The sequence below is a fragment of the Myotis nattereri genome (assembly GCF_964212035.1).
Source record: "Myotis nattereri genome assembly, chromosome: 6".
NCBI lineage: Eukaryota > Metazoa > Chordata > Mammalia > Chiroptera > Vespertilionidae > Myotis > Myotis nattereri.
The window spans coordinates 93,325,747-93,340,703 of NC_138081.1; positions in this window are offsets into that span (position 1 = coordinate 93,325,747).

Sequence of the window (14,957 nt, forward strand, 5' to 3'; positions counted from 1 at the left end):
TATGATCGTTTGGCGTGGGAGGGGAAGGTGGTAAGAAAACGAACATATGAGAAAAGCAGGAAGTGTTTCAGTCCACGTCAGCATCAAAGGGAAAGGACGAAAATTAATACCAATCAGGCTTTTCCTGTAGGGAGTCAGATGATTCCATAGGATTTTAAGAGCACTCCCCAAGGCCTAATTGAACAGGAAAACTCACACTTGTTGCCAAAAAGTCAGCAAAATGGTTGAAACCCACAACCAGCTCACCAATGATAGCCACAGTAATTGTTTTAGTGTTCATTCCACTCTGGAAAAAAACTCCCAGATCGAATCTCTTGTTTCCACTTAGTTCCATATAAGTTTTGTTTTTAGTTACAGAGAAAGGGGGGCTATACCCATTCCTTCTGCACTTTTTTCTCCTTCTCCTGAGTGTAGTCCCAGAGGAGCAGTTGTGGGTGGGGGTGGGGGAGGTTCCAGGAGCTGAGGAACCTCCGTTTCCAGGCCAACAGAAAGCCCTGCTGTGCTTAAGCTGTGATCCCTGAGTCCCATGAAATCCCTGCTGCTGGGTGTAGTGAAGCCAAGAGGGTACCTGCATACAACACCAGGGAGGGAAGCCAGCAGGCCTCAGGCCTGTCCTGCTCCAAATGACATCTCCTGTGGGTGCCACACAGAGACCGCCCAGTGGAGCAGGAAACAAGGAGAAATAGTCTTATGGTGCTGGCCTCACCTGTGAGGACACAGCCTACACCATCGAGGCGGCCAGGGGTCACCTTCGGTATCACCTCCTCTTCCAGGACCGCCTCCTCCCCATGTGTGCCCATGTCCGGTGGCTAGAGAACTTCATCCTCACTAAGGTGCTGGCTGAAGATGGTCCTTTGCTCAGAGAATTCATGTTTTCAAGGGGAACTCTTTGAGCCCAACTAACTGTATTACCTCAGTCTCTTAGCCAGCCATGTAACCTTGACCAAGTCTGCCTCCGTGGGACTATATATCTAAAAATCCAGTTCAGAGGAACTTTAATAATCCTTCCAGCTTCAAAATTCTCCTTTCTGGTCATGAGACATCGGTTGTTGAGGGCAGAAGGGGGAGAAGGCAGTTTTGCTTGAGGGACTTGGAGAAGTCCTTTCTGTCTGCTGTAGAGTCCATGGGGCTCACCATGGTGGTATAGCCTCACTTGCTGACATTGCCTTTGAAAACAGGACGTGGAACAGTAATTCGGGGAGAAAAAGGAGAAGATTCAAGGCTGGGTATTGCTTATAGATTTTAATATAAAATGAAGTCGTTCCACTTGTCAGGGGCTATCACTAATGTAATGATCACAAATCAGACTTTGGTTGTCAATCTGAGGGTTTCACTTGGGGCAGTGTTAAAATAAAATAAATAAATAAATCACATGCACAGATAAGCACTCATTATTATTACTAGCCATCAGAAGCCAACTCTGGCTCCTCCTGGAGGGGGTGGCTCCCCAAGAAAGAAATGTCACCTGGAGGAAGTAAGGGACCCCAAGTTCATTTAGGACCCAAGCCGATAGCTCAGTTCCAGCAACCTTCACCTTGCCTTTCCCCACCCCGAGAAGGTCTCACGGGCAACCATTGTCTGAAAGTTAATTTCACTGGATTGTTTTTACAACAACATTTTTACAACGTATATTCTATTTAGTTCTGTGGCTCTTGTTTCTCCTCCCCTCCCTCCCCCCCTCCCCCCGGCCCCCCGCGATGAAAACATATCCACAAAATGACCTATAATTAAATGACTCTTTTACAAAGAGTGAAAATCCAAAATTTGTGGGTTTGTTTTTTTCCAGAAAGTTCTAGTCCTCGCTGTGCCCACATCCCTTCACTAAGCAGTGATTCACTGAGTCATCTCATGTCTCTGGGGTCGAAAACAACCATCTATAAAGTTTCTCCTAGCTCTATGTCATCGTCAACTTAACTGTTGCAACACTGCTTACCATTGTTTGAAAATCAGCATAAATACATCTGAGGTCTGTCTCCTCCGACACAAAATAATTTTCAGATACAAACTGGCTCTGACCGGCACTAGTTGTTTTGTTTTCATTTTGCACCCATTGTATAAAATCTGATGTCTCTCTGAAACAGTGACCTTCCACCCCCTTCAGTCCACCTCCCCGTACAAGTAGAAATGTCTCGGGTATTCATGGCACTGAACTTGCCAGCGATGCAATGGCAGAAAAGGCACCTCTCCTGCACCCCTTGCCCTTTAACAGCTGGCTCCACCAACAGCTTGTTTGTAGGGGAGGATCCAGGAACAGAGATGAAATCTGCACATGACTGACAAGGCCTGACATTTAAGTGATTATCTTATATATATACTTTTTTCTGATTTCTTCGTCTGCTGGCACTTTATTTGCTGTAAAGTGGGAACAGTTTAAAGAAGGTGCTATCTCCAGTTATTAATTAATTTGCTAAGAAACTTAAAAGCATTCCCTTCTGGGAAAAGGGGGCCTTTGGAGTTGACAAGAACCATTTGTCATCAAGGGTGCAGAGGCTAACTCACTGCCATGTCCAGTCCAGCTGCCGTGCCTGGAAAGCTCCCTAACGGCTTCGCATGGAAGACTGCCCAGAGGGGAGGCCCAGTCGTGGAGGAAAGTTGAACCTGATGAATTCCAAATTTACCGCTTCGGTCATTAAGAGGCAGGCCCTGGAACCGTCATCACACGAGGGCCCCAACGTGGGGGACTTCTCAGGTGTTCCAGTCCAATACACAAATGTGATCGCCAAAGAGCCAAAGCATTCCTCCTTCACTCACATGTCTCTAGATGTTATGGATGTCCTCTGAGTAGCCATATGCGATTTCTCCCCAGGTTTCCCGGCTAACATGTAGCTGACCACGATTTTAACTTTTCATTCCATCATACAGCATTTGTGTACAGAATCCTGAATTCCACAGTTATTGTTTTAGCTACTAAAAAAAATGAGTTCGTGTGTCACCTCTGACACGCGTGTCATAGGTTCGCCATCACTGCTATAGACTGTAGGTGCCCCACCAAAAGGAACTTATTTGAGAACCGGGGGGATTTTATTTTACTTCTGAGCCATGTAATTTGAGTCTCCCTGTCATTAGACACATCATGTTCATTGCCAAAGTAAGGTAATAATAAGTGGTCTTAAATTCATCAACTAATACCAAAAAAATGTTTTTCAATATCAAACATTTTCACTAATGGCACCCTAAACAGGGTTGGCAGCATAGTAGCAAAGAAACCAGAGCAGCAAGGAAAGCGTCAAGCGCAAGAAACCTAGTATTCAATGATTCTGTGTTCAAACGCAATGCTAATAAACAATAAAAAACAGCAGCTGTAAAATAAGGCATTATATGCTAACAAACAATATACAAAAAACATGGCATAACTGATTTTGAAATATCTCTGAAATGTACCCTTTTATTTGTTCAATATGTTTTTAAATGTATGGGAGTAATTAGGGTGGTTTTTAGAAACATCTGCAAATTCTTTGATATCTCCCCTTCAAGAGTAGAGCTTGGGGGAAGAGATTAATCAAAGAATTTATATGCAAATATGCATAACCTTTGGACACAGACAATAGACAAGGGGAGGAATGGGGTGGGGTGAGAGCCGGGTGGAGGGAGGGCAAAGGGGGAAAAATGAGGGATATCTGTAATACTCTCAACAATAATATAATTTTTTAAAAAAATAAGAGTAGAGCTTAAGGTCCCTCCCCTTGAGTGAGTTGCTTCCAACAGAATATGGCGGAGGTGGGGATGTGTGACTTTGAGACAATGTTTTAAAGGACATGCAACTTCTGCCTGTCCTTCTCTTGGATCACTTCTTGTGGAGGAGACCAGCCTCCATGTTGTGAGAACACGAAAGCAGCCGGGCAGAGTCATCCACGTTCTGAGGAACTGAGGCCCCTGCCAAAGACCAGCACCAGCTTGCCAGCCATGGAAGTCAGCCACCTGGGAAGCAATGCTTCGGTCCCAGGTGGCCTTCAGGTAACTGCAGCCGTGGCCAGCATCGTGAGTACAATCTCATGAAAGACCCTGAGCCGAACCGTTAGCTGAACTGATCCTGGATCCTGACTCATGGGAAGTGGGTGAGATAATAGACAGTTATTGATTTTAGCTGCTAAATTGGTGGGGGGGTGGGGGGGAAGTTCTATAGTAATAGATAACTAATATAGGAATTTGAACCATTTCTACATTAAGATTTCTGGAGGGGGGGGGACATGTATAATACTTTCAACAATAAAGTTTTTTAAAATAAAATCTATAATAAAAAAAGCATAATATGCTAATTAGACCAAACGTCCTTCTGGATGTCCTTCTGGATGACCTTCTGGATGAAGCCAGGTCTTCTAGGGAAGCCCAGTTTCTAGGTGCCAGAGGGAAGCTGGTGCCAGCAGCCAGGGGAAGGAAGTCCTACTCTTGCACGAATTTCGTGCATCGGGCCTCTAGTAAATAAATAAAAAGGTTTCTATCACATAAATGTATATGTCACTATTCAAATGTTATTAATTTATCTGTTGTCAATCCCATCCCATTAGAATGTGTGGACTGCAAGAAAAAAATGTCTGTGTTTGTGGTTTTGTTTAGTGTTTTGCACTTACTGTGAAAAACAATGCATGGCACAGAATAGGTGCTCAAATAAACATTTCTTGAATGTACAAATCAGTTTATGAGCTTGTCATAATCTCTATCAGATAAAGAGTGGAGGATAGTCCTAGCCAGTTAGGCTCAGTGGATAGAGCGTTGGCCTGTGACTGTAGGGTCCCAGGTTTGATTCCAGTCAAGGACATGTACCTTGGTTGCAGGTTCCTCCCTGGCCCAGATCCTGGTCAGGGCTCTTGTAGGAGGCAACCAATCATTGTGTTTCTCTCACATCAATGTTTCTCTCTGTCTTTCCCTCTCTCGTCCACTCTCCCTAAAAATCAATGGAAAAATATCCCTGGCATAGATTAACAAACAAACAAAAGAGAGGAGGATAAAAAACTTTTTCAACTATTGTTTCATCAGTAGTAAACTAAATAAACTTCATCAAAGGGGCTAAATGTTAATACTGTTTACAGTAATGTTAAGGTAATTTTACCATATAGACACAGTAGCTGTGAAATCTATTTGTTGACAAAAGGAAAAGACTCCACTGAAGATAAAATTCTATAATTTCCACATTGTGTTAACCAATACACAAGTGTGAGAAGAGAGAGTTCTATGGAAAGTTAAACAAAATTCAAAATAATAACCAAACAAAACACACACACACACACACACACACACACACACACACACACCAGAATCTGGTGTGGGAGAGTGGACTAAGAGTTCCCACAAGCATGTGATTAACTTGATTGATAACTTGAAAATGTTGAGAGGCTGTAACATGAGTACAATGTGGTAAGTCTTCTGAGAGCCAAAATCAATAGTCCAGTGTTCACTTTCAACACAGCAAGCTGGGCTGTCCTCTGTATAATACAGAGAGATAGATCAGTCAGCTGGTCTTCTTTGTTCTGGCAGTTCTCTTATTTGCATCTAAAGATCCATATAATCAATCTAATTATTTTCCACCCATAGCCACCTAAATCCTTCTCTACTAAATTGACCCTTTGTCCAAGCGGTACAATTCCTCTGAGCTCTTCCATGGCAGTCATTGTGTCCTTGTACTTCCTTTGCACTCCCTGGACATTAAAGAAATGCTTAGTAAATGATGAGGCTGTGTTTTACCATTCAGGTCCAAAACAGCTTTAAAAAGCCCGTGATTATCAATTCGACAAGGAGTTGAGTATCCACCACAAGCTCCTATTGTGTTAGGTGAGGTGAATGAAGTGCTATATTTAAAAATTAGATATCTTCTAAAAAAAAAATAGAACCCACCCCATAAAATGTTACTGTAGCAGACAAGATCATCACACTCTTCCTTCGTTAGGGAATTGGGGGAATTGTATATTAATTCAGCTTTCTGGCTGAATCGTGTAGAGATGGAAACTATGGAAGGTCAGTGAAATTGAAAGTAGATAAACACTTCAGAAGGAGAAAAGTTTAATGCCAAGTCTTGTATCATGTGTTTGAGCTAAAACCAGATTGGCTTACATGTCCTGAAGGAAATAATCCTGGAAAATGAAAAGAGAAGAAGGGAACGAACAGAGAAAAACGATAGCACACAAATAAGTCAGTTACATAAAAAAAAAGACTTCAGAAGGGGATTCCACCTTTAATAGAAAAGTGATGATGGATTCTTCATGAATTGTTGTTGCCTGGGGAAAGAATCAGAGTTGTTGGATGAGCTTATGTTTGAAAGAGGAGACAGCAGAGAGGAGGTTAAGGAGTGTATATGTAGCCGGGTGGTAACTATGATGGGCCCAATCAGGCAACAACCACATTTCTCCCTTGGAAATTTAAATACCAATAAACATCATGAGCCAGGTACAAACAGCTCTCCAATAATCATAATACTGGGGGGAAGGAAAATGGTGGTAAAGCAAAACAAGATGCTGAAATGCAGCATCATAGGGAATGAGAACTTCGCTTCCTAAGACAAATGTGAAGTCATAACAATAATAATACAAACGTAAAGTGATGATGATGATGATGATGAGCATGCCCCGTGAGCACTGCCATTTTCTGCTCTCTCATACTCCACATCCCCACAGCACTGCTCACGTGTGCACATCCGGCCCCATGTTGACTTGGGCATACAGCGGTCAACCAAACAGACACAAAGTCTGTCTTCTTGGAGCTTGCTTTTTAAGGTGGAGGAGACAGACCATTCATAAAATCCATAGTGAAAAAAAAATACATGTGACAATTCAGTGCTAATTTTTTCCACATTAAACAAATATCTCTTAAATGAGATTTTAAAATAGGGGGTAAAGTCTTTGATGTTGACTCACACATTTACCCTACTTTCAGGATTATTTCTCACAAGGAGAGAGGGGGCTGAGCCATTTATGTCCCGACAGCCCTCAGTCCTGGGTTGAGAGCTGCTTCCAGGGGCGTGTGAATTCCCTGGCACAGGGCAGGCTCCGTGGGCCAAAGAAAGCCTTTGGGCAGATGGCTGTAGATGCTGGCAGGATGTCATAGCCCAGCTTGCTCTGAAGTGCTAAAGGCTGGGGGAAAGGGTGGGGCAGAGTTTGTTGCAGTTTATAATTATATGTGCTGCATTATAGAGTACAATACTACCAGACTAGGCCCCTGGGGTCCTCCCCTGGATCTGGCCCTCCCTACGAGGGGAAGGCATTTATGGAGCTAGGAGGGCACAACCATCTGGAACCCATGCAACCCCTGGTAGACCATACTCTAAGTAGCTGGGATCCCAGAAGTCCTGCCTGGGAAGGGGAGAATTGTGACCCACAACTAAACACATGCTGGAGTTCTAACCCCCAGTACCTCAGAATGTGACCTTACTTGGATGTTGGATCTTTCCATAATCATGTTTAAATGATGTCATTAGAGTAGACGCTACTCCAAGATGGCTGGTGTCCTTATAAAAAGGGGACATTTGGACACTGAGGCAGACACACAGGTAAAGGGAAGATGACATGAAAAGACCCAAGTAGAAGATGGACACCCTTTCAGAATGCTGTCTCAACCAGACCCACCTTTGCTAGAGGACACTGTATCTCACATGGACCAAGAGTGATATTTCTGTGTTGTCCACTGCTCACCAAGCCACGTGATTGGCTCCTCTGATACACCCGTCCATTATTGAGATAGGAGTCTTCAGATTCCTTAGGCACCAAGAAGCAGCAGCGGAAGCTCAGGCAGACACTTGTGAAGTGGCCACCACAGACCAACCCCAGATGACAGGATGGAAAGCACAGAGGAAATGATCGTATGCACATTAGGTTAAGCAGGAAGTGAGTCATGCATTTGGGACTGAAACACACACAGAATCAAAACCAGAGGAGTCGGAACTTACAAATCCATCGTAGCTGAGCTCAATAATCGACAAATAAGAGGTTTACTAAAAATAGATGATTCCAAATCCAGTACAGGAACCACAGGGCCTAATGAAGCCCATTCAAGCATAAAAAGGGCAAAAGGTCAATTCAGACCGGCTGGCCTCAAGCTGGGGGATTCTGCCGTAGGCTGCAGGAACAATGGACCCACCAGCCGGGTGCAGGGTAGGGTGACCGAGGACAGGTGTGCGGTATACAAGTGTGATTTGGAAGTCTAGCATGATGTTGGGCAGAAAGATAAGATGCAGTCAAAAGCTGACAGAATAATCTAAGCTTTTAAACGGCCCCTCAATGAGCAGATCACTGTTGTAATTGCATTACTATATTCATCTAATGAAACTTTAGAATCACCCAATAAAAGAAAGATTAAAGAATGATTAATGGCTCTCAAAATAATCCTCTGATTTAAAAAGTGATCGTTATGATAAAAATAAGTAAAACAGATGTTTCTATGGGCCAAGAACAAGATATTTTATTTTTGCATTTAATAATCTGATAAGGTAGGTATTATCAATAACTTCAATTTACATGTAAGAAAAAATGAGTTTTAAACAGATCAAGTAATTGGGCCAAGGTCATGTAGGTAATAAGTTGCTAAGTTTCTAAGCTAAATCTTGAATCTAAAGGTTTTGTTGTTTTTCTTTTCTTTTTGTTATTCACTACATATTTTAATTGAGAAACGAATACATACGCCTTGTTAAAAAAAAATCATGAATTATAAATGGGTGATAGCCATTTTTTCTACACCAGATATTCAACTGTTACTAGTACTTTTAATAGATTCTTCTAGAAAATCTATAAAGCAACTCTCTCTTTTTTTAAAAAAAATTTTTTATTGATTTCAGAGAGGGAGGGAGAGAGTGAGAGAAACATCAATGTTGAGAGAGAATCATTAATCGGCTGCCTCCAGCACACCCCCCATTGGGGACCTGTGCTCTTGGCCGGAATCAAACCCGGGACCTTTTAGTCTACAGGCTGATGCTCTACTCACTGAGCCAAACCGACTCGGACTAAAGCATCTCTTACTCTTTGTTTTTTTAATGCAAATAGTAGCATATAGTATTCTCTATAAAAATACTTTGTAAAGCTGTTTTTCTTAACCACTATACCATACTGTTTATTTCCAAATGTTAAGCTCTTCTGATGATATGTAAATGATGGAATTTATAATAAAAGAAAATAATCACATAAAATGCTCAGTAGCATAGTCACAAAAGGACAATCGACAAGTGCACCTGTAGATAACCAACATTTTGGGGTGGTTTCACTGTTAACGTGACTATTAGCAATCATCTCTTCGGTTCCTTTAAGCCTTATGATGATGATTTGGTGTAATAATGACCAAAATGTGCTTTGGGACCACGTTGTGGTCCCTAACTGCCTCTCAGGTGCTCTACAATATCAAAAAATTTTTTCAGGATAAAACAAAGATGTTATTTGTCTTTTTCCCAGTGGAGTTTTCCAGAGGCTGCATGTGTGTGATGTAGCAACAGATTGAATGCAGACACAGATAAGGAGCCAGCTGTCTTCGGTTAAGCCAGACATTGAGACATCTGCAAAAATGTAAAACAATGCCGTTCTTCTTATAAAGTCTTTTTGTTTGGTATGGTTATTTTTTTTATTTAAAAAATATGTTGTTTCGGTTAACACTATTATTACTATTTTAAGTGAATTTATAAAGAAATATTTCACAATTTTCTTAGTTTTAGTTTCTAGTATGGGTAAATGTTGGTGGATACACCTCACACAAACCCGTATGAGAGCCTTCTGGGGTCCTTGATAATTTTTAAGAGTGTAAAGAGGTCCTAAGACTGAAAAGTTTGAGAACCACCGGGTCATTTAGAGACGTGCTTATTGCATTATAAATAACATGAACCTGTTCCGCTTGTAGGAAAATCATTTGAATGTGGAAGGCCACAAGGCGAGAGAGTAAGAAGCAACGAGCAAGAAAAGTTCATAAGAAGAACAGCTATCCTCTAGCTCAGTGGTTCTCAACCTCCTGGCCCTTCAGATACAGTTCCTCATGTTGTGACCCAACCAGAAAATTATGTTCGTTGCTACTTCATAACTGTAATATTGCTACTGTTGTGAATCATAATGTAAATATCTGATATGCAGGATGGTCTTAGGCGACCCCTGTGAGAGGGTCGTTCAACCGCCAAAGGGGTCGCGACCCACAGGTTGAGAACCGCTGGTGTAGAATATTCCTCCCAGGCATGCCCCATACTAGGCGGGGGTGTCCAGGGTGCCCCTGGTCCCCTGTGTGTCAGGTTAGAAGTCCATGGTTTTGCATGGCTGGGTGGAAATGGTGGCTAAGGGTCAACATGGCACCTAAGAAGGGCCCTCTCATTTCTTCCTAATGCCTCTCCCTCAACACACGTGATCAATACTCAAGCATTCCGGGGAGCCAGCCCTTAAGCTCAATGGATGCTTTTATTCCTATATGACTGTCCCTGAGCTTTGGCCTCCCTTCCCTTCAAATTGTTATCTCCTTACCCGCCCACCATTGGGACCCACAGCCCCCTGACTTCCTGCTCACTGTGTGGGACCTGGTGACCAGGAGCATGGTGAGAGGAACTGAGACAGGGTATGGGTCAAAGGACACATAGGGAGGACTTTGGTTTGGAGATATAGGAGGAATGCCATAGAAGGCAAAGGAATCCCAAGTACTAATACTACACGCAGCTAGACTTGGTGATGATGATGTCAGAAAGGAATGGTATGTGTTCCAGGGAACATTCTGGACTGAGTACAAATAAACCACAGCAAGAAATCAAGAAGCTGTGTTTTCTTTTTGGTTAAAATATTGTCATAATTATAGCAATTTATGTAAAATTATAAACACTTGTGCTAATTACCGTGCATCTCTGCGGTGATTGTGTTCATGACTAGGTCTCTGTGAGCTCACCTGTACTGTTTTCTTTGACAATGACGGCACGCAGCTGGGTGTTCATGTGTGGCCACGCAGTGGGGCCTTGTGGCCCTGCCCTGAGCAAGACCAACAAAGGCCATAGCACACCAGCTGAGCCTGCAGGGCTGCCACAGAGGCAGCCCCTGGTCAACGTGCAGGGGTGTGTGTGTGTGTGTGTGTGTGTGTGTGTGTGTGTGTGTGGTGTTTTCCTCCTCTGTATCTCCCATCTCTCCCTTTTAATGCCACTTCACTTTAAAGAAGAGCAAAGGTGGGAATCTTGACTACTTGCCCACAATACCTGCATCTGGAGCAGTGATCGAAGAGTTACTTAATGGCAGTAGCAAACTAAAACATTCAAACAGAAGGTCCTCATGTGATGTTTAGCTATAAAGAAATCCTGATTTTGAGAGACTGTCCTGATTTTACATCAATTTCCCCCAATCTTTCATGCTATTGTAATAAACAACATTGGCATAAATTAAACTTTATTTCTTTGTGGAGGGTGTAGATAGACAATGACCTAATTTTTTGTAAATCATCTTCCAGGAACACAGAACATAGAGAAATATTTTTCTCCTATTAATTTATGTGACAAGTTTAGAGCCGGGGGGGGAAATAGAAAAATAAATAAATCCAGCCTTTATTTCAAAGGCATTACCACATAGTACAAGGGTCAGGCAGCCGTGGGCCCTGTCATTATGATATAAGGAGCTGTATGGCCTTTGACCATTTAACAATGCACCAGGAAATTGTAGGACACAATTTTATATTTTCATTAAGATGGTAGGCTTAAAAGAAAAAAGAGGAGGGCAAAAATGTGTATATTTCAAAATATAGAGATGGCAAGCACTAAAATTCCAGTTTTAACAGAATAGCAATGAAGATGCGTTTACTATTTGTTGAAAGCAGAATGCTGATACTTGGCCCTTTGCCCAATGATAGGATTATAGGACTGTATGTAGGACTGTCTATATTAGGACGATAAAATCACACACACACAGTATGTTCTAGATTTAGGTTTAGGAAGAATTTTAAGTCAAGAAGGCACAACCTGCTACAGTGATCACAACCTTCTAGAAGTACAAACGTCTAAGAGTGAGCCCCATAATCATGGGACCTGCCCGATTAATGATCCAGGGACAGGAAACACACTCCCACTAAATACATTTTTCAATGAGGACTGGAAGACAAAAGCAAAGTTGTATTTTTAAAAATATGTTCTGCGTTCAATGTACTAATTTTCATTGGTTTTAAATAAACTGGCTAGACATGAAATAAAAATTTCTCGTGATGATATGAATCTGTCCACTTGAAACATATAGGAATTAATATTTTTTACATCTAACACAATATTTTAGAAAAAAAATCATTTCAAAATTTTTGTCTCCTGTTGCTAAAAACTGGGAACAAAGTTTGGCTAGTTGGTGATTCCTAATGCATTTGGCTGATGTGGGAGTTCACGCTGGTGTATTTATTCCTCACAGACCTGGACCCCTTCTTTGGCTTTTACAGATTTCTGCCCTGTGAGGGTGAAAAGTTTCTTATTCTCTTAAGGCCAAGGACCACATCTTATTCATCTATAGAGGTGATGCCCACATTACATGGCTCAGAGTGTTGTACATTCGATTCTTAATAACAATTTGTTAAATGAATTTTCTCTCATAAGTGATTGTGATGTGCTAATACTGCCCCATTCCATCGATGAGGAACTGAGGTTCAAAGAGGCTAAGTCACCAGTGCAAGGTCCCACGGTAGGAGCGGAAGCAGAATTCACACCAAGGCAGGGTAACTCCAGAGCCTGTGCTCTTAACGACTTAACAATATGCCTGTCTCACAGATTTATTCAACTGAAATACATTGAGTGCCTGCTGGGTGCCAAACTCCGTTCCAGATGGTGGAGGTAGAGTGATGACCGGACAGCCAGGCCTGGACACCCGCGGAGCTTGCACTCTAGTGTGGAGAGTCTGGAAGTGTATGGGGAGAAGGGGGAGGGAGAAAAAGAGCGGAACTACCCAATTATTTGGTGACTCTAGGTTTTACCAGTTAAGGAAGTGCCAACTGTTTTTTTCCAAAGCAGCCGCACCTTTTTGCATTCCATTAATAAAACACGTGGCTTCCAATTTCTCTACATCCTTGTCAACCTTTGTTATTATCTGACCTTTAAAAATTATTATCATGGCCTCATTTTGAACTTCTGATAGTCTTACTTCTAAGACACAACCATTCTATGTCAAAAGTCAACCAAATTAAGAAAAAAGAAAGAAAGCCCTGGATTATGGAGCCCTAATTAAGCTCAACACAGCAGCAGAACTTGCCTGCGTTTCCAGGGGAAAGGGTTGCCCAGGCACACAGTGGCCAGGACACCCACCAACTATTCTGAGGCTAGTTCCCAGGTGGTTTTGAGATTATCAATGGGGCAACTTTTCACTCCAAGACCCTCCCTCACATATCTTCCCCCCAAGGCAGGACCAGATAAAACAGTAACTGTTACACAGTCAACAGAAAGCCCACTGAGAGGTATGTGTTCATTTTCTTTCTTTTCTATAAATTTACATTTTACAAGGGCCCTATTTCATTAAGATGAAAGTAGATACCTGTGCATTAGATCTTGACCACAAAAAGAAAGTCATCTCTTCTTAAGTGGCTTAAATCAGATTTGGGGTCATTTTATTAAATGAAATAAATGTAAAATAATAAATTATTTTATATTGGGAGTATATTTTACATCTTAAATGCAATTTTTACTTTTTATGGTCAAGTTCCAAGTTTGGGGAATATTTATTTTAAAACCTGGCCTAAAACAAATAAACAGTGTATAACAAGAAGGGGTGCATCCATTTAGCAATTAGAATTCGTACAGTACAAAATATAACTGTAATATCTAAAACCCCAGCATAGCAATCTCAGCCAATATAGACTCCCACAGGAAAACCGCTACAGGCAAAACTGTAGATCTGTAACAGGAACGAACTGACTATACATTTGGACTTCCCCGTTTTTTCTGGTTATGATTATAGAAGCACCTTTAACTCAATAAAACACCAAGCATATTGTATTCAGGCTTAAGAAAAGAGTAAAGTGGGATTAAAACCATGGCATCATGCCATTTTAACTATGACAGAACATCAATAAAATGCAACTGAAAAGCTCTTACCTGAAGAATTGTTTAGAGATAGTGTCATAAAAATTTTTTGTGACTTTTTTCACTCAGTGCTTTGATCATACAACTAATTTTTCTCTTTGGGAGCTCCCATTACCTCCAATTTAAATAAATAGGGTTTGTTTTGAGAATGGCTTCCCTGAGAAGGTACTACTGGGAAGCCTATAATGCATTCAGTATAGTCAAGTTCTTCCACATTTTCTTTTTGCCAGATAGAATATCTTACCTTCCTTTTCCAATAACACCTGTGACTTTCAACATTATACTATACTAGAGGCCCAGTGCACAACATTCATGCACTGGGGGGCGAGGGGGGCCTCAGCCCATCCTGCACCCTTTAGCAGTCCGTGAACCCTCAGGGGATGTCTGACTGATGGCTTAGGCCCGCTCCCCATGGGCCTTAGCACTGCCGCAGAGATGGGAGAGGCTCCCACCACCATCTCTGTGCTAGCCAGCTGTCAACCCAGTTTGTGGCTGAGCAGAGCTCCCCCTGTGGGAGCGCACTGACCACCAGGAGGCAGCTCCTGCATTGAGCATCTGCCTCCTGGTGGTTAGTGCACGTCATAGCAACCCGTCATTCTGCCATTCGGTTGATTTGCATATTACCCTTTTATTATATAGGATTAATATCATACTAAAATAACTTTTGTCTTTCATTGAAGATCTTACAAAACTTGGATCCACAATTGCAACACCTCCTGGCCCCATCCCTCCCAAGGTTAGGGAATATGAAGTATTAACTTTCACTTGCCAAGAAGGTTAAAGTAAAAAGGTGCAGGAGTTTTTGTGCAGAAAAGACCTTGGTGACCTCGATCACAAAATGTGGTCCTCAGACCACCTGCAGACTTATCAGAAATGCAAATTAGCAGTCAGGCTGGAGTGGCTCAGTTAATTGAGCATCGTTCCATGTATCTAAAGGTCGCCGGTTCAATTCCTGGTCAGGGCACATACCCAGGTTGTGGGTTTGAGCCCC